At 41.7% G+C, this 27706-nt stretch overlaps 1 long non-coding RNA gene across 3 annotated transcripts in view; it reads left to right on the top strand.

The window, feature by feature from the left end:
* Positions 1–246: 246 nt before the first annotated feature.
* LOC114197886 (uncharacterized) overlaps positions 247–27706 on the top strand; it is a 46764-nt gene continuing 19304 nt past the window's right edge. For all 3 annotated transcript variants that reach the window (XR_003606979.2, XR_015766896.1, XR_003606978.2), the window contains exons 1-4: positions 247–4114; positions 11915–12162; positions 20203–20284; positions 22940–23123. This is a non-coding gene — a long non-coding RNA (uncharacterized LOC114197886). The remainder of the gene's footprint in view (positions 4115–11914; positions 12163–20202; positions 20285–22939; positions 23124–27706) is intronic.

The raw sequence follows: 27706 nt of genomic DNA on the forward strand, positions 1-27706 counted from the left end.
AAATTTTATTAGAGGGAAGACAGACTCTCTCTCTTTGAGAGATCTAGTTGGAGAAAATGGGATATTTATTGAAAGTAGTGTTGACTTTTCAAGAAGAGAAGCATCGGAATCGAGAGGGGCTTATTGAGAGGACTCATGTAGAAATAAGGAAGTCAGCAGTCTCCACCCAAAGCCAGAATCAGAGAAAAACAGGAACAGGCATATAGCTGGGCTTCTCAGACTGATTTGCATTTTGAAACTAGCCAGTCAGTGAGGATGTTGCTCATCTCTAGCCGTCTGTCTTGTAAGCCCTGCAGTGTCAGGCTTGGGTATCAGGTATGTTCTCCCTTCCTTGCTCACCATTGGGGCCCTTCTTCTGCAAGGGGCAAGGTGTCACTAACTGATTATGGTAGTAACTCGGGCAGTGCAATGTGACATGTGGGTGTCTGAGAGTGCGCTTATGATTTTTCTTTGTGTCTAATTTCTCTTATAATGGGGAAGTAGAGGGGGTAGGGAGAGAGAGACTCTCGAGCTGACTCCCCGCTGAGTGCGTAGCCTGACCATGAGCTTGATCCCACGACCTAGAGCTCAAGACCTGAGCCGAGATCAAGAACTGGGCGCTTAACCGACTAAGCCACTCAGGTGCCCCTAATTCAACTATTCTTGCCACCACCATTAGACTTACTAAAGGACATGAAACCAAATGGGTTGATTCTGGTCAGTCACTTCCCCAGATATGATGTCCCTATTAGAGAGAGCTTTTGTATCTGGCTACTTCCTAGACCCCTGCCCAGACTGTGTATTGTTGGCTCAAGAGTCTGGTGTCCTCTCTTCTTCCACTCAGATATGACTATTTTTGGGGGTCACATAGTACAGAACAGAATCACTGTATCAGTGAAAGTGGCTTTCATTTGAATAGGATTAAATCATAAAGGAATTTATTTCTTATAAACTGGCAAGTCCAGCATTAGAATGACCTTCAGGTGAGGGTTGATCCAGTGGTCCAATGCTGTCTATTTTTTTCCACTTCACAATCTACACTGTTGGCTTCATCTTCTTTTTTAAAGATGTATTTATGTATTTGAAAGAGAGAGAAAGAGAGAGATAATGAGCAGGGGAAGGGCAGAGGGAGAGGGAGAGAAGCAGACTCCCTGCTGAATGCAGAGCTTAACACAGGGCTCAATCCTGGGACTGTGGGATGTGTATTTGCATGTGCCTTTGAAATCATGACCTGAGATCATGACCTGAGCCGAAATCAACAGTTGGACGCTCAACCCACTGCACCACCCAGGCTGTGTTGGCTTCGTCTTAAGGTTGCTTTCCCTTTAGGCCCTCTTCCGGGCCCCCCTCTATCCCTTTGGCTAAAAACACATCCATTTTTCCTTCATTTCTTCTTTTAAGTGCTCTCAGATGCCTATGACTCAAGGCCAATGCTTGTAATTGCCTCTTTTTCAAGTCCCATCACCCCAGAAACTGGGTAATAAAAGTTTTTCTAGTCTCTAAAACATGGAGGTAGTATTCCCAGTGACTGAGTGTCATTGCTTTTTTTGCAATGGATGCTGGAATTCTCAGGAATCTCTGAAGTGGAGGCATCTCATAGGACCAAGGGAGTAGATGTACATTGCGTTTAATTATTCATGTAGGTGTTTATTTAATTTAATTTTGCCTGCTAAGGATGGAAGCTAGTTTATTTTAATGCAGCAACAAATGCAACACAAAGCACAGATCTTAAGTGTACAGTTTGATGAGTTTTGCCTATGTGTACATCGATGTAACTACCACCCACATCAGATAGGGAGCATTTTTAGCCCCCCAAAAAGCTCACCATGCCCCTTCCTGGTCAGAACATCCTTCAAGGTATTTACATTTGAAGAGAATGATAACTGCTTCAAACCTAAAGCATGGAGAACAACAAAATGTACCCCAATCCATATATCATCTTCATATTTATCACCAAGACCCCGTGATTATAAAGATTTTGCCATGCAATATTCACTGATTCCCCTTCCCTTGATGTGTGTGTGTTAAGTATTTTAAGCAAATCTCGAATATGGCATCATTCTATTTTGATATGCATCTCTAAAAACATGGAGACTTTCTTACATAACTATAGGTACTACTATTATCCATGACTAAATGACAAGTCCTTGGAGTCGTTTAGCACACAGTACACATTCCAATCAGTCCAATTGCCTTTGTATAATTTATCTGTTCGAATTGGGATTCAATCAAGATCCAAAGTAGTAATCTCCAATTTCTCTCTTTCTCTGTGTCTCTCTCTCTTTTTCTCCTTGTCATTGACTTGTGGAAAATCCTGGTGAGTTGAGCCTGTAGAATGTCCTACATTCTGGATTTGTCTATTTCCCAGAGCTGGTGTTTAACTTGTTCCTCCAGCTGCCGTTTGCTTTATCAACCGGAAGTAAGCTCTAAAGCCTTAATCCAGTCGAGGTCCAGATTTTTGCAAGAATATGATGTTGTGTAGGTCACATTGCATCACTCCTTGAGCAACATCATATCTGATGTTCCACTTTAATGATACTGATTCTTGAATTCAAGTATTCATCACCTGATCTCCATTTCCTTATCAACCTTTTATCAAATGGTTTCCACATTAGCTTTAAATATTTGCTCTACAAATATTTATCAGGGCTGTTACTGAGTACATTTTCTATATGAGATATTGGGGTTAGAAAAGGTGGGCAAAAGAAACCTATTGCTAATAAGTATAAAGACTGTTCATGTATCCTCAGCCTATCAGTATACCGCCCAAAATTGGGGGTACCTATTTTGGGAGCAATTTCCTCACCAGAGGAAAATAGGAATGACAAATGCAATGGGAGCCCAGTGCTTCCTCATGTCTGACGAATCCTATTACCTTCCCTTCCTCCCCTCTTTCTCATCCCGTTCCTTCCCTTCATTTTCCCATCACTTTGCCTTCATGATGTGCCATTTATACCGAGGATTGGTGTTGGAGGTGTGGCGTGCTCAATTATCCTCGTTTGTATGCCGTGGTGATTCATGGTGGAGCTGGCTCCATAGCAGATCATACAACAATCTGATTTTGTGAAAGAGAAAACTGAGCCACAGAAGCCGGGTTACTTGTCCAGTTCACACAGTGACCGGTCCTAATAAGAAATGACTGCTTTATTGAAAGTACCGAGTATCACAACTTCTGACAAACAGCAGAGATTTTCTAGGAAGAAAGTTAGTCAGAAGCACGGAGCAGAAATCTACACCAAAGTCCACCTCATAAGAAATTGTTTACACTGTCTCCTCAGGGAAACTCGGGATAATATGCATTTAACAAAGTTGTTTTGGGGCAGCTTCAAGTAGCTGAGAGTTGTATGTTAGTAGGTCTCATTTGTGGAATTCAAACGTTAAGGGCTTTCCTTCCACCTTGAAGAAAATACGTTACTAACTAGAGAAAATGACAGTTGAAATATTCGGGGGAAAAAAAGAAAAAAGGAAAAACCACTAGAGTCTCTGGAAAGCAGTGTGTGAGACAGCTGTGTGGGAGACAGCATGAAAAGATCATGTTCCTACTTCATTTTTGTGAGTGCGGAAGATGCACCGGCCACCAGCCACCAGCCACCCTGGTAAATATTTGTGGTCTCGAATTTCACAAACTGCAACACAGTCGGCTTAGCTGCTCCTGTTACAGAGCCTTGGCGACAGGATCACCAAACTGCCATGTGGGAGCCTTCTCAGATGACTAGATGTGGGATTCTTAATCAGACAAGTCTATTAGGAAAGACTTTCGCATGCTGCCTCTTTGGAGAAAGGCTCTGACGGGCCAGAGTTCTGGCCACTGAATTTTCTTCCTGCACAGAGAAGAAAGGATGACATGGTGCCCTTCACGTGGGGCAGGCAAGGTGTCCTTGCCAAGGGGGTCAGCGGGGCACAGGGCCCGCCTACCTCACAGTGGTGTACATCGGCTCAGATGGACTCAACTCTGTGGCGTCCCCGTGCTCTGTGACACATTTCAGTTTCTGGAAAGGGAAGGGCCACCTTGAGGACATCTGCTGGTCACCCTCCAGCAGATTAAGATTGAAGACGGGTAGTCGCCTTGTGCAGCAACTGCATAAACAGCCACCTTTTCCAAGCTTTCCCCACGAGGCACTGAGGATAAAGACAAGTGAGTACTTATTAGGGGCAGAGAGAAAGCACGCTGGTGATGATATCCAGATAGAGAAGCCTTTGATGTTACTGGGATCCGTGTTGGGTGGGTTCTGTTTGGCTCCCTTCATGGGCATTAATGATGATCACAACAGTACAGATAGTGAAACCTGGATGTCAGTACAGACCCTCTGTTTTCTGTCTTCTCTGGGATTTCTGCGCTTTCCCAGGGATGAATGTCAGTGCAGAGCTAGCTCCTCCTTCAGGCTGCGTTGCGAACCCACTCCGTGTTCCCAGCCTCCCATTTCCGTGCAAGGTCCCTTTTCTCTACCCCATGCTGAACCAAATGCCATGCTCATCCCCCTTTCTTGGAATGACATGAGAAAAACACTCATGGGGCATTTATGGGTAACAGGTTGGAGAGCACAGATGGGCTTTATATCCTGGCAGAGCAAACATCTGAAATGGAAAATGGAAACAGAACAAAACAAAATAATCCTCAGCCTCAGCTGTGTTGCTTTCTTATTATCTCTTTGTGCACTCTTTGACATCTATAGACTCCCCCTCAGAAGTGGAAGTAGACTCCTATCTTCGGTCTCTGCTCTGGGGATCGTCATTTTTTCCAAACCCAGGTGACTGACCATTTGTCGCCATCTCCGTCTCCTTGTCCATCAGCTTCTGCAATTGAAAGGGGACCACAGAGAGATTTATTTTCCCAGGGACATAAATTATTTCCTCTCTCTGTTCTTCCAGCTTGGAAGACAGATTCGATTGTGGTCAGTTTTGATGAAAAACAAGTTTGTTTCTTTTTTTTTCCCCTTTGATACTAGAAGAATAATGTAACGGAGCATTGTGAGGTGTTGATTGTTCTCTGTTATCTATTATTAGTAACATCTTCGTCGACCTCCCAAAGGTTGCTGAGAAGTGTAGCAAATACGGTGGACACAGAGCTCTGATAATAGCCTTAATGAACTCTCCAAAGCCAAGGGCCTGGTTTTAGGCCATGAGATGAATCCTGGCCTTCCTATTGTCTCGAAGGCCAAATGAGTTTCACAGTCTTCATCAATGAACCACACTGAAGGGTTCTGGGAGAGAGGAAGATGGGTCTTTGGGGGGAGAGCAGAATTCATAATGTAGAAACTATTCCTCCCTACTTTCTTTGCATGGTAGAGAGGGACTTGGACTTGTTCCTCTCCTTGTCCTGTGCACTTGAGGATTCCAGAGCCATGTTTCCTCCTCTCTGCTTGCTTAGGTGCTGACAAAAATCTCCTGTATAAAGTTGCTTATAATGGACCAGCAGAGTGAGGGACACTATTTTGGCAAGGAGAAAGGGGCAGGAGAGGCATGGCCTAAGTAGGAGAAGGAATGCCAGAGGACACCTGTGTTTCCCATTTTATTTGCAAAGATAATAGGATTTTCCTCCATCAGGTGAGTGCCAAAGAAGGTAGATAGGGTGAAAGTTTTCTTGCAGATATCTCCAAAAAAGCTGACCAGTGGGTATGTGGATCTCAGTATTCGGAAGTCTGTAGATTAGGGGCGCCTGGATGGCTCAGTCCATTGAGCGTTTGGCTCAGGTTATGATCTTGGGGTCCTGGGATCGAGTCCCACATCAGGCTCCCTGCTCAGTGGGGAGTCTGCTTGTCCCCTTCTCCTTCTGCCCTTCCCCCACTTGTGTTCTCTCTCCCTGTCTTTCTCTCTCTCTCTAAAATAACTAAATAAATCTTAAAAAAAAGAAAGTCTGTAAATTGAATTTCCCAAGGAAAGATCTGGGGGAATGGGTGTAAGGGGGCCAAGTTAAAGCTGGATTTTCCAAATCAGAGACAGTGCAGTAAAAGGCCCCTCAGATTTCTCCAATGATCCAGCACATGCACATCCACCCGTCATGCAAGGGGACTGATGACCCACCTGTGTGGACACCTGCCATGCAAGGGGACTGATGGCCCAGCCATGCTGGTGGTGGAGAAGCCATAGCTTCCAAAAGGGATGTCAGAATTGCTGTCAGTAGCTTGTAACTTCTCAAATGTCAGTGTTGCCCCCTCCCACCTATTGTCTAAAGTTTCGGGGGGCAGTCACAGGTTGGAGAATGGGGAGAGGAGAAAGGGAGAAGGCAGTCGTGAGAAAGGAGACCATGCTTCAGTGAATACTGGAAACTATTCATATCTGTTCATGAGATGAAGTTTAAATGTTCAGGAATTTTGCCCGTCGTTCATGGGTAGCTTGAGTCAGCCATAGTGGGAGTATTCAAGATAACATTCAGTACACAGTGGACACCAGCAAATGCTACAGACTGGGGCCTTTTGATTTTCTCTCTCCAGGAGAGCTGGTTTACCACCTTCTCCCCAGCCCAAGCAGAGGCACATGGGGGACACACAGAGCCCGAGGTGGTAACGTGTTGGACTGGTTTAACAACCAAAGGGGAATTAAGAATTCTAATACTAGAATGAAATATAGTTAGGGAATCCCGCTCCCCAATAAGAAAAGGGAGACCAATGAAACAAAATTGTGTCAGTTATTAGAAAAGCAAAATACCATTCTATATTTTTACCACAATGGGCAGGTTACGATGCCTTTGCAGGGGAGAAAAAAGTAAGTTTCCCTCTACCCTGTGAGTTCTAGCTAAGACCTCTGTAATAAAAGACAGAAGGCAAGAGGAAAGCCAAAGGAAGTTTATTAACATGTATACCTCATGTTTACGTGGGAGAGACCCCGGAAAAATGAGAAACGCTCCGAGGTGGCTTAGAATTCAAGCTTAAATAGCATCTTAATAGGGAAAAGGGAGACAGGATAAGGCTTCTTTGGAAGAGAGTAAAGGATTTTAGGAAAGATGAATAGGTCCTTAGGAAGGATAGATGGGGGTATGTGGCAGTTTGTGACAAAGCTTGTCTGGATGTTACGTCAACTTCTAGTCTCCTGTCCTGTGACAAGAGTCCTTCTTCCCTGGTTAATAAACCTCTCAGGAAGGGGATTTATGACAATTGATTTCCTTTCAGAGGACCTGTGTTTAGGCAGATGAGGGGAGTTCAGAAGAAAACCTCTTCCTGCATTTGATGTTTTTCAGGGGCAGGCAGCTCAAAATAATCAGTCTATCAAAGTGGCCTCGTGTGGAGTGGCATGTCCTCAACTCTTGTAGTTGTATTTTGTGTTGACATGTTCCACTACCCTTCTCTTCTGTTCTTGATTGAATGGTGTCCTCCCCAAAAGGTGTGTTGAAGTTCTCATATAGTTTTTATAGAGGGAATAAAGTTAAAATAAGGTCATTGGTCCTAATCCAGTATGGCTGGAGTCCTTATAAAAAAGGGACATTTGTACACAGAGACAAATATGCACAGAGGGAGGGCTATGTGAAGACACCTAGAAGGCAATCATGTGGCTGGAATGGTTCATCTAGAAGCCAAGGAACCAAGGATTGTCAGCAACCACTAGGAGCTAGAAGAAACAAGGAAAGATCCTTCCCTAGAGCCATCAGAGAAAGTGAAGTAGAAAAGCTAGGTTCTTGTCTCAGAGTCAAAGAATGAATCTTGCAGACAAAGGAGAGTGAGTAAAGCGATAGAAGTTTATCAAGTGAAGATACAGAAAAAGCTCTCAAGAGTGAGAGGGGTCCTGACAGGGTTGCCAAGGAGGGCCTTTAGGGTTGGTCTTTTATAAAAAGCTAACCAGGGAACTTAAATCCTTTTAACATCTCTATTGGATAACACCTTCAGTGGCTTACTTCCTTTTCAGAGTCTGATTATTCTTTGTTGGCTACGGGTGATGTCATAAAGACACCCACCCCACACGGCTAGGGCAGGGTGGTCCTCCACCCCACACGCCTAGGGTAGGGTGCTCCGATTTGTCCCTTTATCTCTGGTTTCCCCACATCTTCACATTTTTGGGATTTCTGTGAGCCTGATCACATAGCCCCCTATCTATCTCTCCCTACCTAGCCCCACCTGTCCCTTACTCAGAAGCATGATCCTGCCAACACCTTGATACTGGACTTTTAGCCTCCAGCACTGTGAGGTGATAAATGTTATTACTTTTTAAAGATTTTATTTATTCATTTGAGAGAGACAGGGAGAGAGAGAGAGAGTGCTCAAGTGAGCACTAGCAGGGGGTGGGTGGGAGGGTGGGGAGGTTCCCCGCTGAGCAGGGAGCCCAAGGCTTGGCTGGATCCCAGGACCGGGAGATCATGACCTGAGCTGAAGGCAGATACTTAACCATCTGAGCCACCCAGGCACCCCAAATATCTGTTATTTTAAGTCAATTTAGGGATTTGTTTATCCCAAATTAGGGATACTTGTTATGGCAGCCCCAGGAAATTAATAAAGCCTCCAAAATCCAAAGCAATAATAACTATCATTTATTGGTTATTTCCAATGTGTGTATTGTATGCCAACCAGTTGCTTTATTTATTTTACCTGAATTAGTCCTTACAGAGCCCTGCAAGGATGAAGAACTGCAGCTTCCATTGGTCATTGCTAAAGAGCATCACAGAAGTTTCCAAGAAAGGAGGAGCCTCAGGGGCGCCTGGATGGCTCAATTGGTTGGGCATCTGCCTTCTGTGAGACAAGAACCTAGCTCTCCCGCTTCGCGTCTGCCCCCCCCACCTCGTGCCTTCTCTCTGACTCTCTCTCTCAAATAAATAAATGCTTAAAAAAAAAAAAGAAAAATAAAGTAGGAGCCTCAGACCTCTCAGAATCAGCAACAGGGAACTGTCAATAGGTTTTTCAAGGCCGACAGTGAGGAGCTGGGTATTTAATGGGGGTAGGAAAGGGTGAGGGGTGTTATTGTCATTCCATACATATCTATCCACTATTCCCATTCACTCGAACACTGGAAATGTATCTTTTGGCATAAGAGACATGGCTGTAGACACAAGACGATCGTGAGCCATCAAACAAATAAGATATTCTCAAACAATTCGTAATTAATTCAAGGTGTTGGGACTCCTAAGCATTGAGTGCTCCAAGGAAGGAACTGGCTCGATTTGCCACTGGCTGGGTGTTCCAGCCACCCCGGACCAAATGCTTCCGGCTATATGATTTAGCAAGAGTAAAATAGCAGGGGCCCAGAGCAAAGCCAAGCTGAGAAGCGAAAGTCTTCTAAAATGCCCATCTGAGAACTTGTGAAATAGTAGCAGGGCTCCGAGCGAAGTCAGATGGGGGGAGCGGGTTGGGTAAAAGAAAATAATTACCATGATTCTGGAGCCAGGAGGATCACTCCATCGGCTGAGATATGTGGGGTCAGCTGTTTTATAATTGCTAGACCAGTTGATTTTGCAGCTTTGACTTAAATCTTGAAGCTAGAAAGCTCATGATTTAGAGCCTGGGATAAAAATTGGAGTTTCAGGGGTGCCTGGGTGGCTCATTTGGTTAAGCGACTGCCTTCAGCTCAGGTCATGATCCTGGAGTCCAGAGATTGAGTCCCACATCGGGCTCCCCGCTCAGTGGGGAGTCTGCTTCTCCCTCTGACCCTCCCCCCTCTCATGCTCTCTCTCTCTCAAATAAATAAATAAATAAAATCTTTAAAAAAAGAAAATCATTTAAAAAAATTGGAGTTTCAATCTAATATGAACTAACAAATTTAGTAGCTTTGGGGTCAGAATATCTTTTTTATTTTATTTTTTTTCTTTTTAGAAGAGGGGAAGGGGCAGAGGGAGAGGGAGAGAGAGAGAATCTTAAGCAGGCTCCGTGCTCAGCATGGAACCCAATGCGGGGCTGGAGCCCAAGACCCTGAGATCTTGATCTGAGCCTAAACCTAGAGTCGGATGCTTAATAGACTGAGTCACCTGGGCAGCCCTGGGGTCAGACTATCGTCATGAAATGCATTTTTGTGTCTGTCAGAAGACAGCAGTGACAAATAAGATGTTCTGTCTTTGGAGATCACATCTTCTAGAGGAGGATGATACTTGAATCTTGGAAGTGGCAGAGCTTTTTCTCGAAATTCAAAGATTTGGGTCCTTCCACAGGGGGAGAGAAGCTTCGGGTGATTGCTGGGTTTTCCTGGGCTGATCGCTGGGTTTTCCTGGGCTGATCCTTGGCTCACACACAGATCTCGCATTTTAGATCCATGGGAAGTCTTAATTTACTAAGTGTCTCTTTGGTGCTGGGCTTTATGCCAAAAGCTGGAAAAACAAAAATGAAAATGTGCTTCTTGGTGTCAGTAAAAGTGAAGTAAAAGTCTTGTGGAGATCCAGACATTCAAACAATTATTAAATGTGATGTAAAAATGACTTCCAGAGGTTTGCAGACCATGCTTGGGAAGCTCCGAGTTAGGAGGGGCTGACTTCCTACTGATGGAGGGCGGGCTGCCAGGGAAGGCTCCATGGAGGAGGTGTTCACTACAGGATTGGAGTTCATGCCTCAGGTAGGCCAGATGCCAGATTACAAAGGCTCTCACAAGCCAGGTTTAAGGGAGTCATTTAAGTCTTTTAAGCTGTACAGTGACATGACTAAATGTGCACTTAAGGAAATCTCTATGGCAGTGACAAAAATCTACACTTTGGTACACTTAGTTCTAAATAGCGATTTTACCTTTAACCGTGTCTACACCTTCCTGACTCTATTCAAGCAATAGGACCTATAGACTTCAGAATCCTGTTTTACACCCAGCACCTGGCTCTGAAACTGACTCAGCGCATGCCTGTCTATGCTCCAATCTTAGAGTCGTACAATATCGTTTATGGAAATAAGACTAATGACAGTTGGCCTGTGTTCCAATGTACAATCTCTTGATGACCACCAACACCATAGGCTCTCCCTCTTTTAAATGAGCTTTTTCATTGTAGCTTCAGCTTTACAAAATAGACACTTTAATAATAGATCTCCTGGAACACGGTTGTGTGGTGTGACGTATTCTATCTAGCAAAATCAAAAATAAGATGGAAAGAGCTATCCTACAGAAATCTTACTGTTCCAAGACACTGCTGGAATTCTTCTTCCTGTCATTTAGGAAAAAAAAAAAATGAAATCAAACACTCTCCTGCATTTAAATATTCACAAAAACCCAGAAATTCTTAGTAATAAATTCTAGCAGAATATATGTTTTGTCTTACTCTATATTCTACAAGCATAGTTCTCGAACTTCAGTGCGCATCAGAATCACCCGCAGGGCTTCTTAAAGCAGAGTGTTGGATCCTGCCCCAGCATTTCTGATTCAGGGGTCTGGGACATTTTCTATTTCTGACAAGTTCCCAGGTGATGTTACCGCTGCTGGTCCGGGGACCACACGTTGAAAACCATTGCTCGGAAATAGTAACGGCTAACTTTTATTGGGTGCTTTCCATGTTCCAGCTGTGCTCTGTGAATTCATTATTTGTATTAGCCCTCTTAATCCTCTTGGCAACCCCAGGATGCAGGCACTTTTGAAGGGTAGCTGAATAAGCCACCCCAAACTCTGCCTCCTGGGCATAAGTTTTATTTTGAGCTGATTATTTGAGAAGCAGCAGGGACGGGAGAAGCTCTGAAGTAGAAGTTACCCTTTTGTAAAAGAAATTTACACTTATAAAGAAACTCTCGGTTTACAAGAGTGTTTTCCTCTGGGTATCTGGAAGAGAAGGATGACTCAGTCACAGAGTCTTATCAACTGGGAAGGCACCAGGCTGAAATCTGCCTAATAGTTTTATCCGCGTTTCTCGTGCATTTCCTAATAACTTGCCTGTAACTGGCCTTTGCACACCTTTCTTTCTTTTGTCTCGAGCTGAAGATGGTATTGAAGTCCCAGTTCTGAATGTCTCCAGAGAGTGACTCGTTTTCCCCTGGGGATCTCTCATGCATCATGAGGCACACATGTGAATAAACTTCTGTTTGTTTTTCTCCTATTCATCTGTCTTTTCCTACAGGGGTCTGAGCTAGAACTCAGAAAGCAGAGGGAACATTATTTTCCTCCTCTGTGACATTATTACACATGAAGAAACTGAGGATTGAGCAAGTCAAGTCACTCAACTCAAGGTCACTCAGCCAATAAGCGATGGACTTAGACTGAACCCAGAATTATATCTGATAATGATTTGCTGTGATTTTCCTGTTAGTGAATTCCTACCTGCAGGCCCACCACCATTCCAGAAACTACACTGACAGCACTTTGTTGGTATGTTTTGTGACTAATGTTCCCTGATGTGAACGTTGTTTTTTGTGAAAACATTCATATCTTTAGATAGAAATTTACTTTCTCACCAATGAATATTTCTGATTACAGAGAAATTGCCAAACCTGACTCATAACAAAAATAAAGAGCATCTACTGTTTAGTCTAAGGCTTGTCGTTTTGGGAGGTGGTGGGAGGAAAGAAGATTGCCACCCACTACTGATCATTTTCACTTTCTTTTATTCAATGGCATTTATAGTACTGTGTAGGGAGGTGGTCTTGATAACTTTGTGGAGATCATTTCTTCTACTGTACAGATGGCTCTGCTCAATGTTTAAGGCATCTTGGGGAATAAGGGTATGATCCTGACTCTGGGGAACTTGGCCATGTAAATCACTTTGTTTTAAGTGCTTTGGCCTCTGAACATCTAAAATGGACACCCACTTTATTGGCTTGTTAACTCATGTCTATGGTCACTGAAGGCCCAAGCTACAACTTCATGCCTGACCACACACCAAGGATTTTTTTATTGCTTGTTTTCCTGTTCTCTTTTCTCTGTCTATAACCATGTTATGTATAATGTCCAGAATATTCTGTCTCTTTCTCTGGCTCTCTCTTTCTCTTATACACACATACACACATGTGCAGCATTTTTCATGGATAAGTTAGATCTGAAATTTTTTTTAAAGGTTTATTTATTTATTTTAGAGAGATTGCACAGGAGCGGGGCGGGGGGGGAGGGCAGAGGGAGAGAGTGAATCCTCAAGTAGACTCCCCACTGAGCATGGAGCCTGACACAGGCCTCGATCCCAGGACCCTGAGATCATGACCTGAGCTGAAATGAAGAGTCAGCAGCTTAACTGACTGAGCCACCCAGGCGCCCCTAGGTCAGAGATATTTCTATGTTCTGAAGCTAAGTATAAAACATCTCCTCTGACCATGGCCATGTCATGCTTCATTTTAAAGCTATCTTCCCAGAATATAATGGGAGGAAGGGCCATCATCACTTGGCAATAGTGTTTCCTGTAATTATAATCTCATTATGAAGGAGAAAACATTAATGCCCAATATGCTTTTAATTTAATGCCAATTTTCACACATGAAGGCATTGCAATATCTACAATTCTTCTGCTGATAAACTCTCATTGTAATCCTCAACATAACTACAAAAAGGAACTGCATATTGAGACAAACCATGAAAATTAGCTTAAAAATGAGCCACACTAAAACAAGAATATACCACGACACCCCTGAAAGTTTACAAGATTTACTAAAAATTATCAGTAAGGAATTGTTTATAAGAAACTCCTTTACTGGGCGCCTGGGTGGCTCAGTCGGTTAAGCGACTGCCTTCGGCTCAGGTCATGATCCTGGAGTCCCAGGATCGAGTCCCGCATCAGGCTCCCTGCTCAGCGAGGAGCCTGCTTCTCCCTCTGACCCTCCCCCCTCTCATGTGCTCTCTCTCTCTCTCTCTCTCATTCTCACTCCCTCAAAATAAATAAATAAATCTTTTAAAAAAAAAAAAGAAACTCCTTTACTCACCAGCCCAACATCCTCACATTTTTACCCACTGTTTAAAGTGAGCTAGTGATGGCTTAAAATGTTTCCAGCACTGATGGTGTGATTTTCCTGTTTATCATATATCCAGTGAAGTATTATATATTTTACTTATTTTTCTTGTTTATTCTGTCTCCTTCCACAAGCTCTGTGAACAGGGCTTTTTCATCTGTTTTGCTTCCTCCTGTATCCTCAATGCCTAAATAGTGCCTGACACACACTGGGCATTAAATAGACACTCGAGTGGAGCACCTGGGTGGCTCAGTCAGTTGGGCATCCAACTCTTGATCTCAGCTCAGGTCTTGATCTAAGGATCATGAGTTCAAGCCCCGTGTGGAGCCTACTTAAAAAATACATAAATAAGTAAATGAATACTCTAGTGAATAGGTAGTAAATGAATCAGGGGATAGATGTATTGGCTTAATATTCATCATCAGAACTGAAAAACAGTTTAAAGAACCTCTAGTAAGTTATGTAGGATGAGTAGTGATACAAGGGGATAGAGAGATTTCCTTTATTTCTGAGAACTAACTTCCTTTCAAGAGGAAAATAAGATGAGTTTATACAGGCTGTGTTAAATATCTGAAAAGGTAAGTCAGATGGGGAAGACAAATATGTTATCAATTATATGTGGAATCTAAAAAAGCAAGACTCGTAGAAACAGAGAGTAGCATGGTGGTTGCCAGGAGCTGAGGACAGGGGAATTGGGGAGATGTTGGTCAAAGGGTACAAACTTGCACTTGGAAGATAAATTGTGGGGGATGTAATACACAGCATTGTGATTATAGTGAACCAAACTGTATTATGTATTTGTAAGTTGTTAGGAGACTAGATCTTAAATGTTCTCATCACAAAAAGGAAATGATAATTATGTGACATGATAGGGTGTTAGCTATGGTTAGCGATGGTGGCAATCATATGGCAATACATGAGTGTATGTATTGATTGTATGTAAATCAATACATGTACACCTTAAACGTTCACAATGTTATATGTTGATTATAGCTTGATAAAAAAAGAAAAGAGGCAAAAGTATTGAGGGAAAATTTTGTAAAATAGATTGTTTCTAAAATACGTATAGTTAATCATTGTTTATATACTATTTTCTTCCCTTTAAAATTAAATAATGTGGATGGAAACAGGTTCCACAAATGAATAGTTTCTGGACAGTTCAGGCAACAAAAGAATTATTTGTAACATATGCCAAAAACAATATGGCATTTAATCACAACACAGATTTAGAAAGGCAAATCACTTGTCACCATATCACAAGGAATTCAAGTAATTAGGTGATGTATTACTTATCTATTGCTGAATAACAAATTACCCCCAAATTTAGCAGCTTAAAGCAATCATTTATTATCTCACAGTTTTTGTGGGTCAGAGTCCAGGAGCAGCTTAACTGGGTGTTTCTGGCGTCTCTGTACTTATTTGTGAAAGCTGCCATAACAAACTACCACTGACTGAGTAGCTCAAATAATAGAAGCTTATTTTCTCGCAGTTCTGGGGGCTAAAAGTCTAAGATCAAGGTGCTGGCAGGGTTGGTTTTCTCTGAGGCCTTTCTCCTTGGCTTGCAGATGGCCACCATCTCCATACTACTTCACATGGCCACCCCTCTGTGCACACCGACCTTGCTGTTTCTTTTTGAGTGCAAATCACCTCCTCTTATGAGGATACCACTGAGATTAGATTAGGTCCCACCCTAATGGCCTCATTTTAATTTAAGGGCCTCTTTGAAGGCCCTCTCCAAATACAGTCACACTTTGAGGTAATGGGAATCAGGACTTCAAAATATGAATTTTTGAGAAGACACGATTAAGTACACAACAATCTTCCATGAGGTTGTAGTCAGCTGTTGATTGGGGCCGCCATCGCATGTGACAGATTGACTGGGGCCGGATGACCTTCCAAGCTCACTCATGTGGCTATTGGAAGGCCTCACGGTTCCTTGCTGCCTTATAGCTTGAGATTTCAGTTCCTGCCATGTGGGCTTCTCCAAAGGCAAGCCAACTCATGTCATGACATGGCCACTGGCTTCTCCCAGAGCTAGTGATCTGAGAGGGAGGGAGGGAGTGGGAGAAAGAGCGCCCAAGATGGGATATTCAGTCTTTTTACAATCTAATTTTAGGACCATTACTTCTGCATATTCTATTAGTCACACTGACCAATCCTGGTAAAATGTGGGAAAGGACCATACAAGGGTATGGATTCCAGGAGACGGAATCATTGGTGGTCATCTTTGAGGTTGGCTACCACGGTTGGATTAAAAATAAAAATTCATGTATTCTGCAAAAATTTATGTATTTATATTACTTAAAATATTTTGATCAGTTCATGAAATATGACATTGAAATGTTTTTAGTGACTATCATAGAGATTATGCTTTCTGGGGTTGAGTTATTTTTATTAAAGAGACGTTCGAAGTTCTTTGTCAAACAAATTTGTAAATGTTCTGAAGATTAGTGCCCTAGGGTGTATTCTAAATAAAAAACTCCAGGAGTTAGCATAGTAGTTGATGCCAGCCTCTGGTGCTAAAATGCCTAGGCTTTTTGTTTTGTTTTGATTTTTAGGTTTCAATAAATTTAAATCAACTTTATTGGGATATGTTTTACATATAATAAACTCTATCTATTTAAAAGGTATAAACTTCCAGTTACAAAATAAGTCACAGAGATAAAAAGTACATCGTAGGGAATTTTAAAATATAATAAATTAAAAAAGGTACACTTCAACGAGTTTTGACAAATATATATTCTGTGAAACCACTACCATGATCAATATACAGAACATTTCTATCACCCCAAAAAGTTCTCTCTATCAGGCAACCACTGATCTGCTTTCCGTTAGTACAGTTTAGTTTATGTTTTCTAGACTATCTTAATGGTTCTGTTTCTGTGGAGAATCCTGACTAATAGTTTTGAGTCTTAGTCCAATATTTTCAAAACCAAGTTTAAAATATCCAACAGGGTGTACTATTGGGAGTTCCAACTCAATAAGGGCAAAGTGGAATTTTTTCCCATTTTATTCATCCATTGACTTATTCAGTCAACAAGAACTTATGGGATGTCTATTCTGTGCTAGGTAGGTATGCAAAGTGGGGTTTTGGCCTCAGTTCACTGAGTAGTGGAGTCAGCAGATATGGTACAAAAATTAAGTATCACCATTCCCTGTGACAAGCACCATACTAGAAATGTGCAGGGCAGAGTGGTAGTTTGGAGGGCGTGGAGGTGCACTCTGCAGGGGTGAGAGTAGGGGCTGCTGTAGGGAAGACTTCCTGATCAGTAGGCTTGACAGGGAGGAGTTCACCAGATGGGCAGGTAAGATGAGCTGATGGGGGAAATAATTTCAGCAAAGCAAAAAACATGTACAAAGGAAGTTCATGAACCAGCTGTGGGAATTAAAGTAGCTAGGTGTTCAAGGATTGCAAGGGTTAATCATGAATTCCAACTATGATGAAACTAAAGTTATTGAGGTATAAGGGTTCCCAGTTTTTTCTCCCTGTGTGCCTATTAAAAGGAGTTTTGGTATAACTCCTCTTTCCCTTTCCCTCTCCTGCCCTACAAGGAGGTCCCGCTCTGTCACTGCTGTTTGAGTGGGGAGCATGGGAGGGAGAGAGGGAAGGAAGGAAGGATGGAGAGATAGGAGGGAGCGAGGGAGGAATAATAATAATGAGGAGGAGGAGGAGAAACAGCTAGTATTTTTTCAGCATGCCCTTTGTGCCAGGCCCTAGTCTAAGCATTTTTTATGTATTAACTCACATAATCTTCACAACCATGTGAAGCAGATGTTTCTCCCATTTTACATATGAGAAAGCTAAAGAACAGAAATCGAATACATTGCCCAAGTTCTCAAAACTTGTCAATGCCAGAGTCAATATTCAAATTCAAGCAGTTTATACTGCCTATATATAAATCATATATATACACACACATACATACAAATATATAGCTGATGATATGATTTATTATAAGGAATTGGCTCACATGATTATGGAGGCTGATAAGTCCCAAGCTCTGCAGTTGGCAAGCTGGGGACCCCAGGGAGCTGATGGTGTAGTTTCAGTCTGAAGGCTGGCCAGGCTCAAGTCTCAGAAAGGGCCAATGTTTCCATTTGAGTATGCAAGTGGCAGAAAAAAAAAAAAAAAAAAAAAAAACCCATGTCCCAGCTTCAAGGTAGCCAGGTGGAAAGAATTCTCTCTTATTCAGCATTTTTTTTGTTCTATTTAGACTTTTAACTGATTGGATGAGGCCCACCCATATTAGGGAAGGCAACTGCTTTATGTAATCTATTGATTCAACACATTAAAAACCAGAAACACCATCCAACACACCCCTGTTTATGTTTGACCAGATGTCTGGGTGCCCGTGGCCCAGTTAAACTGATGCCAAATTAACTATCACACAGACTAAAGCCTGTAGAGAACTGGTAGCCCTTCACAGAGGAGAGCGTTAACACTATAATAAGATTTTGCAGGCCAAGTAGGAATGGCTAATAAAAGGAGGGGCTGCAATATTTCCTTAGAATCCTTACCAAGGCAAAGGCAATGGGAAGTTAATTTTCATCCGTAGAATGCTGAAATCGAAGTAGATGACCTTCTCTTCCAGGCCTAAAATTCCATTCTCTCCTCAGTCTGAGGTTTCAGATCTGAGTGAATGGGAACATTAAGAGAAATGAGTAATGGAGGAAGGTTTGAGGAAGGTTTGGAGGGAAATGATATCTTGTTATTTACTAGTTGTATGGAAAACTACTTATTTGCAAGATTTTTAATTCTCCAAGAAACGTTACTGGTGTCCTACAAGACATAGCCTTCTGAAACTACTCATTTTATTTGCTTTCATTGTACTGTTGGGGTCATGATTTATTATTAGGTCCTTTGGAGAAAATTCTTTCCTTCAATCAGAAGTACCTGTAAAGGGGCTGGTATAGCCATTCTGGAAGACGGTATGGAGCTTCCTTAAAAAGTTAACAGTAGAGCTACCCTATGACCCAGCAATTACACTACTAGGTATTTACCCAAAAGATACAAATAAAGTGATCCGAAGGGGTGCCCACACTCCAATGTTTATAGCAGCAACGTTCACGATAGCCAAACTATGGAAGGAGCCCAGGTGTCCAACAACAGATGAATGGATAAAGAAGATGTGGTGTATATATACAATGGAATAGTACTCATCCATCAGAAAGTGAAATCTTACCATTTGCAACGATGTAGATAGAACTAGAGAGTGTTTTCTCAATCAGAGAAACAAAATTATCATATCATTTACACTCATATATGCAATTTAAGAAACAAAACAGAGGATCACAGGGAAGGGAAGGAAAAATAAAATAAGATGAAATCAGAGAGGGAGATGAACCATAAGAGACTCTTTTTTTTTTTTAAAGATTTTATTTATTTATTTGAGAGAGAGAGAATGAGAGATAGAGAGCATGACAGGGAAGAGGGTCAGAGGGAGAAGCAGACTCCCTGCTGAGCAGGGAGCCCGATGTGGGACTCGATCCTGGGACTCCAGGATCACGACCTGAGCCGAAGGCAGTTACTTAACCAACTGAGCCACCCAGGCGCCCGAACCATAAGAGACTCTTAACTCTAGGAAATAAACTGAGGGTCGCTGGAGGGGAGTGGGGTGTGGGGATGGGGTAGCTGGGTGATGGGCAGTAAGGAGGGCACGTGATGTAATAAACACTGGGTGTTGTATGCAACTGATGAATCACAGAACTCTACCTCTGAAATTAATAACACACTGTATGTTAATTGAATTTAAATTAAAAAAAAAAAAAGTACCTGCAAAGGGTACAAAGAGGAGGTGGTCAAAGTATGAGATAAAAACCCTAGACTATATGGTGCTATGGAAGCCAAAGGAAGAAATCAGTCAGGAAGGAAAGGATGAGAGCAAGGGATGAGACTGTTGGCTCCAGAGAGGTTAAGGCAGATGAGGTTTTAGGAAAAGGCTATCAGATTTGGTGATTAAGATATTGAGCTCAGTTTTCATTTTTTATTTTCTTTTTAAAGATTTTTTTTATTTATTTGACAGAGAGAAAGAAAGCGAGAGAGAGAACACAAGCAGGGGGAGTGGGAGAGGGAGAAGCAGGCTTCCCGCGGAGCAGGGAGCCCGATGTGGGGCTCGATCCCAGGACCCCGGGATCATGACCTGAGCCGAAGGCAGTCGCTTAACGACTGAGCCACCTTGAGCTCAGTTTTCGTTGAGGACTGAAAGTCATGGGAAGCTGAGCAAACAGACTCCTATTATTGCCCCGATATGATGACATTGAGGTGGATTCAGAAATCAGCGTATTGAAAATGTTTCTATCAATGTTTAGCAATTTGAGGACGTGAGCAGAGAAGGCAGAGGATCGGGGTGGGTGGGAGTGGGGGAGTCTGGTACCTGCTGGGGTTCAAAGGTTTAAATGGTGCCAGTGGGTTTAAGGATCGCAGTTTGTTGGGAAAAACAGCACTGACATATCTGACTACGGGATTTTGTTTCAGAGAGGTGGCAAATGAAGTGAGAAGGTCAGCAGAGAATTCAGAAGAGGATTTTCAAACTGCGATCCCTGTTTCAACTTGAAGAGTATGTCAGAGTCAGGCCAATCTGTGCTGATCTTAATACCTTCCCCACTAAGCATCACAGATGCTTGATTTTGATCAGTGTCAGATATTAGGGCTTGATGCTGGGTATCTTTTGTTTGCCCCCCGGGTCCACTCTCCACCTATGACCTGGGAGACTGACCTGTAAGGATCCCCTCAAGGGATTGTCTTGTCCTGTGGCCTCGGTTTGGATTTGGCCATTAGGGAACACACGTGTGAGATTGGAGGGAGGGAAAATGTGAGGGGGACATTGATTCCTCTGGTTCCCTTCCTACAGAGTCGTCTCGTTCTCTCCCCTTCAGGCCTAGAGGTGGTAAGAACACCCAGCTTTTTTAGCCCTTTGGGATTTCTCCATATTCTGCCACACCTTTGAAATTGCCTTTATAAGTTATTCTGCATATGCTTCACTTCCTCAAATTACCCGAGTTGAATGTTCCATCTGGAGCCCGTCTGACACAAGTTTTATATAAGATTTCATTATAAAAAGATGCCATCACTAAAAAGATGTTTGGAACCAGTAGACTAGGGCAGAGGTTGGCAAAATTTTTTTTCTAAAGAACTGGATAGTAAATATTTTTGGTTATGCAGGTCATACAATATATCACACAACGTCACCACTCCTAGACTCTGCTGTTTTAGGGAGAAAGCACCCATGGATGTTAAGTAAATAAATGAGTGTAACTGTGTTTCAATAAAACTTTATTTACAAAGACCAGGCAATGGGTTTTCCTTTTGGACTACATAGGCTGTAGTTTTACTACAAGCAGTCTTCTGTCTAATCTATGAGAGTGGTTCTCAATCTGGGAAGATTTTGCCCCCTAGGGGATTTTTGGCAATGTCTGGGGACATTCTGATGATCTCAACTGGAGGTAGGGGGATACTGGCATCTACTGGGCAGAAGCCAGGGATACCACTAACTTTTCTACACAACGAACAATTATCCACTCTAAAATACCAACACTCCTGAGGTTGAGAAATTTGGTCTTGGAAAGGTTAGGTAGATTGTCAATTTGCTCACCATATCAATGTGACTCAGTGAAAAGAATCACAGAATTAATTCTATAGCTTTTTTTTTTTTTCTGGCTCCAGTTTTAACATTATTTTACAGTACTTCTTAGAAAACTGGGTTACAATGCATTTATAGGAAATGTGATGGTGTCCTCAGAAATTTTTTCATCCCTCAAATCATTAGGCATATTAATCCACCTTAACTTACTCTTTTTGCCCCTAAGTGTCTTTTGGATAGATAGTGAAAGTGTTCATGCCTCTTTTAGCAAAATTGTATGGCTGTGTCTTGGATTTTCCTTGGCTTGCTAGTTCAGAGTAAGGACTGCCTGGTGAAAGGGTTACATTTGGTCCAAAGGAATAATTATTAACATGGTGTAAGTGTGGGTGGTAGGTATGTGGGGGTGGGGATGAGTAGCTGAGCCTGAGAAAGAGGGTGTGTTGTCTCTGTGTGCAAGTCAGCGGGTGGGCTAGTGGAGAAGAGAGGCCATTAATGAAGGTCTCAGGAGTTGGGAGAGGGGGGACATTTTATTCGCAGGGAAAGGGAAGGAGAATGACAGTTGGAAAAATGAATGGTTAGGAATGGTATGTCAGGGAATGTGGCCCTGAGCTGGTTCTTATGATTATAATCATCCAGGGCCCTGTGTTTCAGACTGGCCACCTTAACATTTCAGAAGGGGAAGGAGAGGAACGGGTGATTCTGACATGACTTACTGTACTGTGAGTTTTAAATGAACCTATGTACTATCCCCAAACTACTAAACCCAAGCAAAATTGCAACATTTGTGTTCCCTGAACTGAACTGATACTTCGTTTGACTAATGTCCTTGTTTAATGACAGGAGAACACAAATTCCGCCCACACCCCTCCCACCCCCCACACGTTGTCAGTTAGTAGACAAGTTGAAGACAAGGACACATGGAGTTCTGTGTCTGGGTGACATCATAATTTTGATCAGCTGAACAGCCTAGCAGTGGCCTTGAAGAGATGCTTGACTTTTGGAAGTCACTTTTTTATTGCCACCAAAGCTATTAAGTTTAAAGGTCCATAAAGATGAGATAAACAGTCATAAAGGCCTTTGAGATTCATACACAATGTGTTAAAGGATTTAATCACTGTCACTTAAATATGGTGATGGTAAAGCCATGTCCATACACTGGCAAAAATCAAATCATCGTCTGCTTAATGGGGGACAAAAATTTGGAGAACAGTGGATGAGATGTTACTTATATGTGATATCAGAGTTGTTTTTGCAAGCTTTTCAAGAGAACCCTTTGACCTTAGTGTACTGCAGTAGGAAAACTGCCCTATATTGTTTTAGTCTTAGAATTAATTTTAGAGCTCCTGTTTTCCTAGTGGGCACTTTTGTCATCGTCTAATTTGTAGATTGACAATCCTTGTAAGATCGGTTTAGACTAATTCTGACCCTGAATACGAATGAAAGAAATGCAAGAGAGACATTCAACCAAATTGAGCCAATGTATTACATACACAATTTAATTTTAAAATCCTGGCTAATATTGGTTATCTCCTATGTTCCAGGCAATATACGAAACAGTTTACATGGGTTACTATTTTAATTCTCCTGATTAACTGGGGGGTATGTACAGTTATTGTCACCCTTATTTTACAGATGGAGAACACTGAGGTATGAAGGCGTTACGTCATTGTCTCAACATTACACAGGAAGTGTTGCTGTTGGAATTTGCAGCCCGGCAATTTAATTTCACAGCCTATACTTAACCACTTTTTTATACCGCTTTCCTCCTCTATATTTTTGGTGGTGAATATGAGAAGATAATTTTGAGGGCATTACGGTAAGTTAGATATTAATAACCCAGGTAATAAATCATCTGTCTATAGTACAAACAAGCTGTTTGGTCTTGGGGAAATCACAGAAACCTGCATCAGTAAAATGAGGGGTTGTTCTGAGTGGTTTCTAAAGTGTCTTTTCTACTTTTAGCAGGATTCCAAGATAGTGTGATAGATGTTTTTTTTTAATCATATCCTTCAATCAAATGGTCATGCTTTTAGTATTAAATTATTTGGAATAGACACTTCCCAAATTTGGAATAATTGCCCAGTTCTTCTTTGACCTCATTGGTTGATGTTTACATGGAATTAGAAACTCCACAGCAAAAAGGGAGAATATTGTATAAGTCATTCCTCTTCATCAAAGGGGTATTTGGTATAGGAAATTCACAGAATTTTGGAACTATAGAGGGCCATGATCTAACCCATTCACATTATAGATGAGGAAGCTGAAATCACAAGGCTGGCTTGTAGTAGAGCTTGCTACAATTATCTGGATCCAGATCCCAGGCCTCTCTCAGCACATCATAACCACTTGTGCCTTCATTTCCCCCAAGTCCTGAAAAACCACTGGCCTATTTTAGTTTGGGTGGTTTAGTGGAACAGAAAGATCTGAGTTTGAATCTTAGCTCTACTGCTTCCCCAGTGTTTCACATTGGGGAAAGTTAAAATGAAAATGTGTGTTTATTCATATATATATACATATTATATATAATGTCCAGGGTTTGTATGTAATGTTTAGGATCATCAGATTGAACCTCGGAGCTGAGTACTGACTTACAATGGGGGCTGTGTTAGAACTAAGCAATGTATCTGCAACTGTTGAATAAGAACATATGGGTACAGAGGTCAACCTAGTTTGTAATTGAGGCCAAATGATGGAATAAAGCTGGTCTGCTGTGGTTTTCAGTCAGTTGAATAGAGTTAACGGGTGAAAAATCAGACCATAAGAAGGGCACATGGGAATGAGTGAACCAAATTCCAAAGAACCTGCCCCCCTTTCTCCCAAATCCGTACAATGGTCACAATGAAGGGAATGGCTCCACTTTATGAAAGCCATTATTATCTGTCAAGTTAAATTAGTGTTGTTGAACTCAGCATTATTAGCATTGTAGGCCTGTTTGCTTTGAGTTTGTCAGGTTGTTTCGTTTTATTATATAAGAACTACAATCATAAGTTGCTTATATCTCCTTTTGTATTATGTATTTAAATGTTATTATTATATGCAAGATTAAGTAAAAAATTAGAGAGATAAGAGGGCGTTTTCTTTTTCAAGAACTATTCATACATTTTTTTTTTCTGGGCATGAAAAATGTTTGATTGTCCAGTATGAATAAAGAAAAAGAGATAAAATGTAAAATTAAAGAAATTAGTAAAAACTTTATTATCATAAGTTGGGATTTGAAACATCACTATAAATTCATAATGCTGGGGTGGCTGGGTGGCTCAGTCATCTGCCTTTGGCTCAGGTCATGATCCCGGGGTCCTGGGGATCGAGTCCTGCATGGGGCTCCCTGTTCAGGGGGGAGCCTGCTTCTCCCTCTGCCTGCCGCTCCCCCTGCTTGTGCTCTCCTTCTCCCTCAAATAAATAAAATCTTAAAAAAAAAAATTCCTTTTAGAGAGAGAGAGCATGAGAGAGTGAGTGGGGGGAGGGGAAGAGGGAGAGAATCTTTCAAGCAGGCTCCCCACTGAGTATGAAGCCCTTTGCAGGGCTGTTTCACAACCCATGAGATCATGACCTGAACGGAAACCAAGAGTCAGAGGCTCAACCAAATGAGCCCCCCAGGCACGCCCAAAATAACAATTCTTAATTCACAATGATATGAACGTAATCACATCACTGATGTTCATAGGAGCATTGTTAAAAAAAATAAAATATTGGAAACCATCTAAATATTCAAAAATAACATGTACTCACATATAAGAGTGTCATTTAAAACTTGTAGAAAAATAATTCATGATTTAGGAAAAGGTTTAAGATACATGATTAAGTAAAAACACAAGTTATAAAATATCATGGTTATAGTATATTTCAGCTTGGCCAATATAACATAGGTATAAGTATGCAGAGAAAGAAAAGTGGATGAATACACAGTGAAATGAGTGAAATGTGAATAGTCACTATATCTGTGTGGCAGGATTACAGGTGATTTTATTTTATCTTCTCTTTATTTTCCAATTTTCTATAGTTAGCATGAATAATTTTGTATTTCCTAAATATAAACAATATAATGTAACAAAATCTATTAAACTAAAAAATCAAAATATTTTTTAAAAATGATAGCCTATGAATGGAAAGATATATTATTTTCAGAGTAGAGACAACACCTGTGTTCAGATTTTGATACCTTGAGTAAGAAACTACTGATCTAGGTAAACTTTTTTAATTTTAAAGATGAGCAAAGAAGATCCCCCAAAATTGAGGTGATTTGCCCAAGAAGACCATCTTTACCAAGCAAAGCAAAGACAAAATTCAAAAGTAGAAAATGTGGTTATACTTTTAAAATTACATTTGTATTACTTCGAAGTTAACCTGTATTCATATTTGTGTGCACAAACCTTTTTGCTTATCTCCTAGAGCTAGAGAAAAATGGCCAGATTTGGTACAAGTGAATTTTCCATGGCCTCACAAATAAGTGACTAAAGATCGACCTCCAAGAAACTCAAGGTCTGGTCTGTGTAGATTTATAGTGATTGTGCTGCACCCCAAGAGATATTTTCAATGCATTGTGTAACTAGCTGGCAATTCACCATTTCAGAGAAATTCAGCCTTGCAGGGGGATCCTTCTCAAAAGTCTCCAAGTGATTTCCAAGGAGATTGAGACCATCAATCAACAATCCTGAGTCAGCCAAGGAAAGTCCTTTGGCACACGACGGAATGCGTGAATGTTTACACCCGGCATTTTATTTTATTTTATTTTGTACTTTTTAATTTTTTTAAAGATTTTATTTATTTGTGAGAGAGAGAGAGAACACAATCAGGGAGAGTGGCGGGCAGAGGGAGGAGTAGGCTCCTCGCTGAGCAAGGAGCCTGATGCAGGACTCGATCCCAGGACCGTGGGATCATGACCGGGGCTGAAGGCGGACGCTTAACTGACTGAGCCACCCAGGTGTCCCTCTTTTTTTAAAAAAAGATATTATTTTTTATTTTATTTTATTTTTTAAAGATTTTATTTTACACCAGGCATTTTAAATTCATTTTCAGCTGACTCAAAATATAAACCAAAAGTATTTGCGGGGCAACAGAATATAATTGACCACGATTTAGGGCACAAAAAGGAGAAACACCCAATGGGGAACAGGAAAGAACCTCAATAGGGAAATTATCTAATGAAACTTTCCTAACTTTGCATCCAGAGAGCTTTATTCTGCCCTAACTCTGTGTCTGTCTTCTCATCTTTTTTTTTTTTTAAGATTTTATTTATTTATTCATGAGAGACAGAGGGAGAGAGAGAGAGAGAAGCAGAGGGAGAAGCAGGCTCCCAAGGAGCAGGGAGCCTGATGTGGGACTCGATTCCAGGACCCTGGGATCATGACCTGAGCCGAAGGCAGACGCCTAACCATCTGAGCCACCCAGGCGCCCTGTCTTCTCATCTTATCAGACCTGAGTTCTGCTCTGATTTTCTTTCGATGTTGGCTGAACTGAGCATGCAAGGGAAAGCAAAAATAAAGGTCTCACAAAAATCCAATAGTCATTGCCAGGGGCTGGGAAAAGGAGTGTGGGGCGGGACTGCTTAATGGGTAGGGTCTGTTTTTGAGGTGATGAAAATGTTCTGGAACTAGATAGTGGTTATGGTTGCAAAACACCATGAATGTACAAATTGCCACTGGATTTTACACGTTAAGGTGTGAAAATGGGGTATTTTATGTTATGTGAGTTTTACCGTAAGAAAAAAATCAAGGTCTCAAATGCAGTGCACTGGGGAGAGTGATATGAGGAGGGCGGGGGAGGTGGTGGGGTCATGGCTGCGGGAGGGGGATGCAGAGCGAGCGAGGGGTTATAGAGACCGGGCTGGAAGCGGTGGGACTTCTGGCTCGGGCCCGAGTCCTGATTTCTTTGGTTCATCCATTTTTAGTTTTTTTCTTAGCACTACTTCAGCTTCTAATTCAGTTCACCCAAGATTTATACAGATGTCATAAACAGGTTGTCTTATAGTCTAATGTAGCTTATAGTTTTTTCCCCTAAGAGTATGTTTTGTTTTGTTTTATTCTATTTTATGTTATTTTATTTTATTTCATTCTATAAAAATGCCTCTCCAGTTTCCCTATTATTTTATATTATTCCTGCTTCATTAATTTCTGATACATGCCTGGCACATGAAACCATTTGTATTTGCAAGACCTGATTATTTATTTATTTTTTAAAAGATTTTATTTATTTATTTATTTGAGCGCGCGCGAGAGAGCACAAGGGGGTGGCACAGAGGGAGAAGCAGACTCCCCACTGAGCGGGGAGCCCCATGTGGGACATGGACTCGATCCCAGGACCCTGGGATCATGACCTGAGCCGAAGGCAGATGCTTAATTGACTGAGCCACACTGGCGCCTCTGCAACACCTGATTTTTAAGGAAAAAGCAAAGCACAATG

Source organism: Eumetopias jubatus, unplaced genomic scaffold (genome assembly GCF_037043125.1).
Source record: "Eumetopias jubatus isolate StellerSeaLion01/CBP00866 unplaced genomic scaffold, mEumJub1_p1.0 scaffold_15, whole genome shotgun sequence".
Lineage (NCBI taxonomy): Eukaryota > Metazoa > Chordata > Mammalia > Carnivora > Otariidae > Eumetopias > Eumetopias jubatus.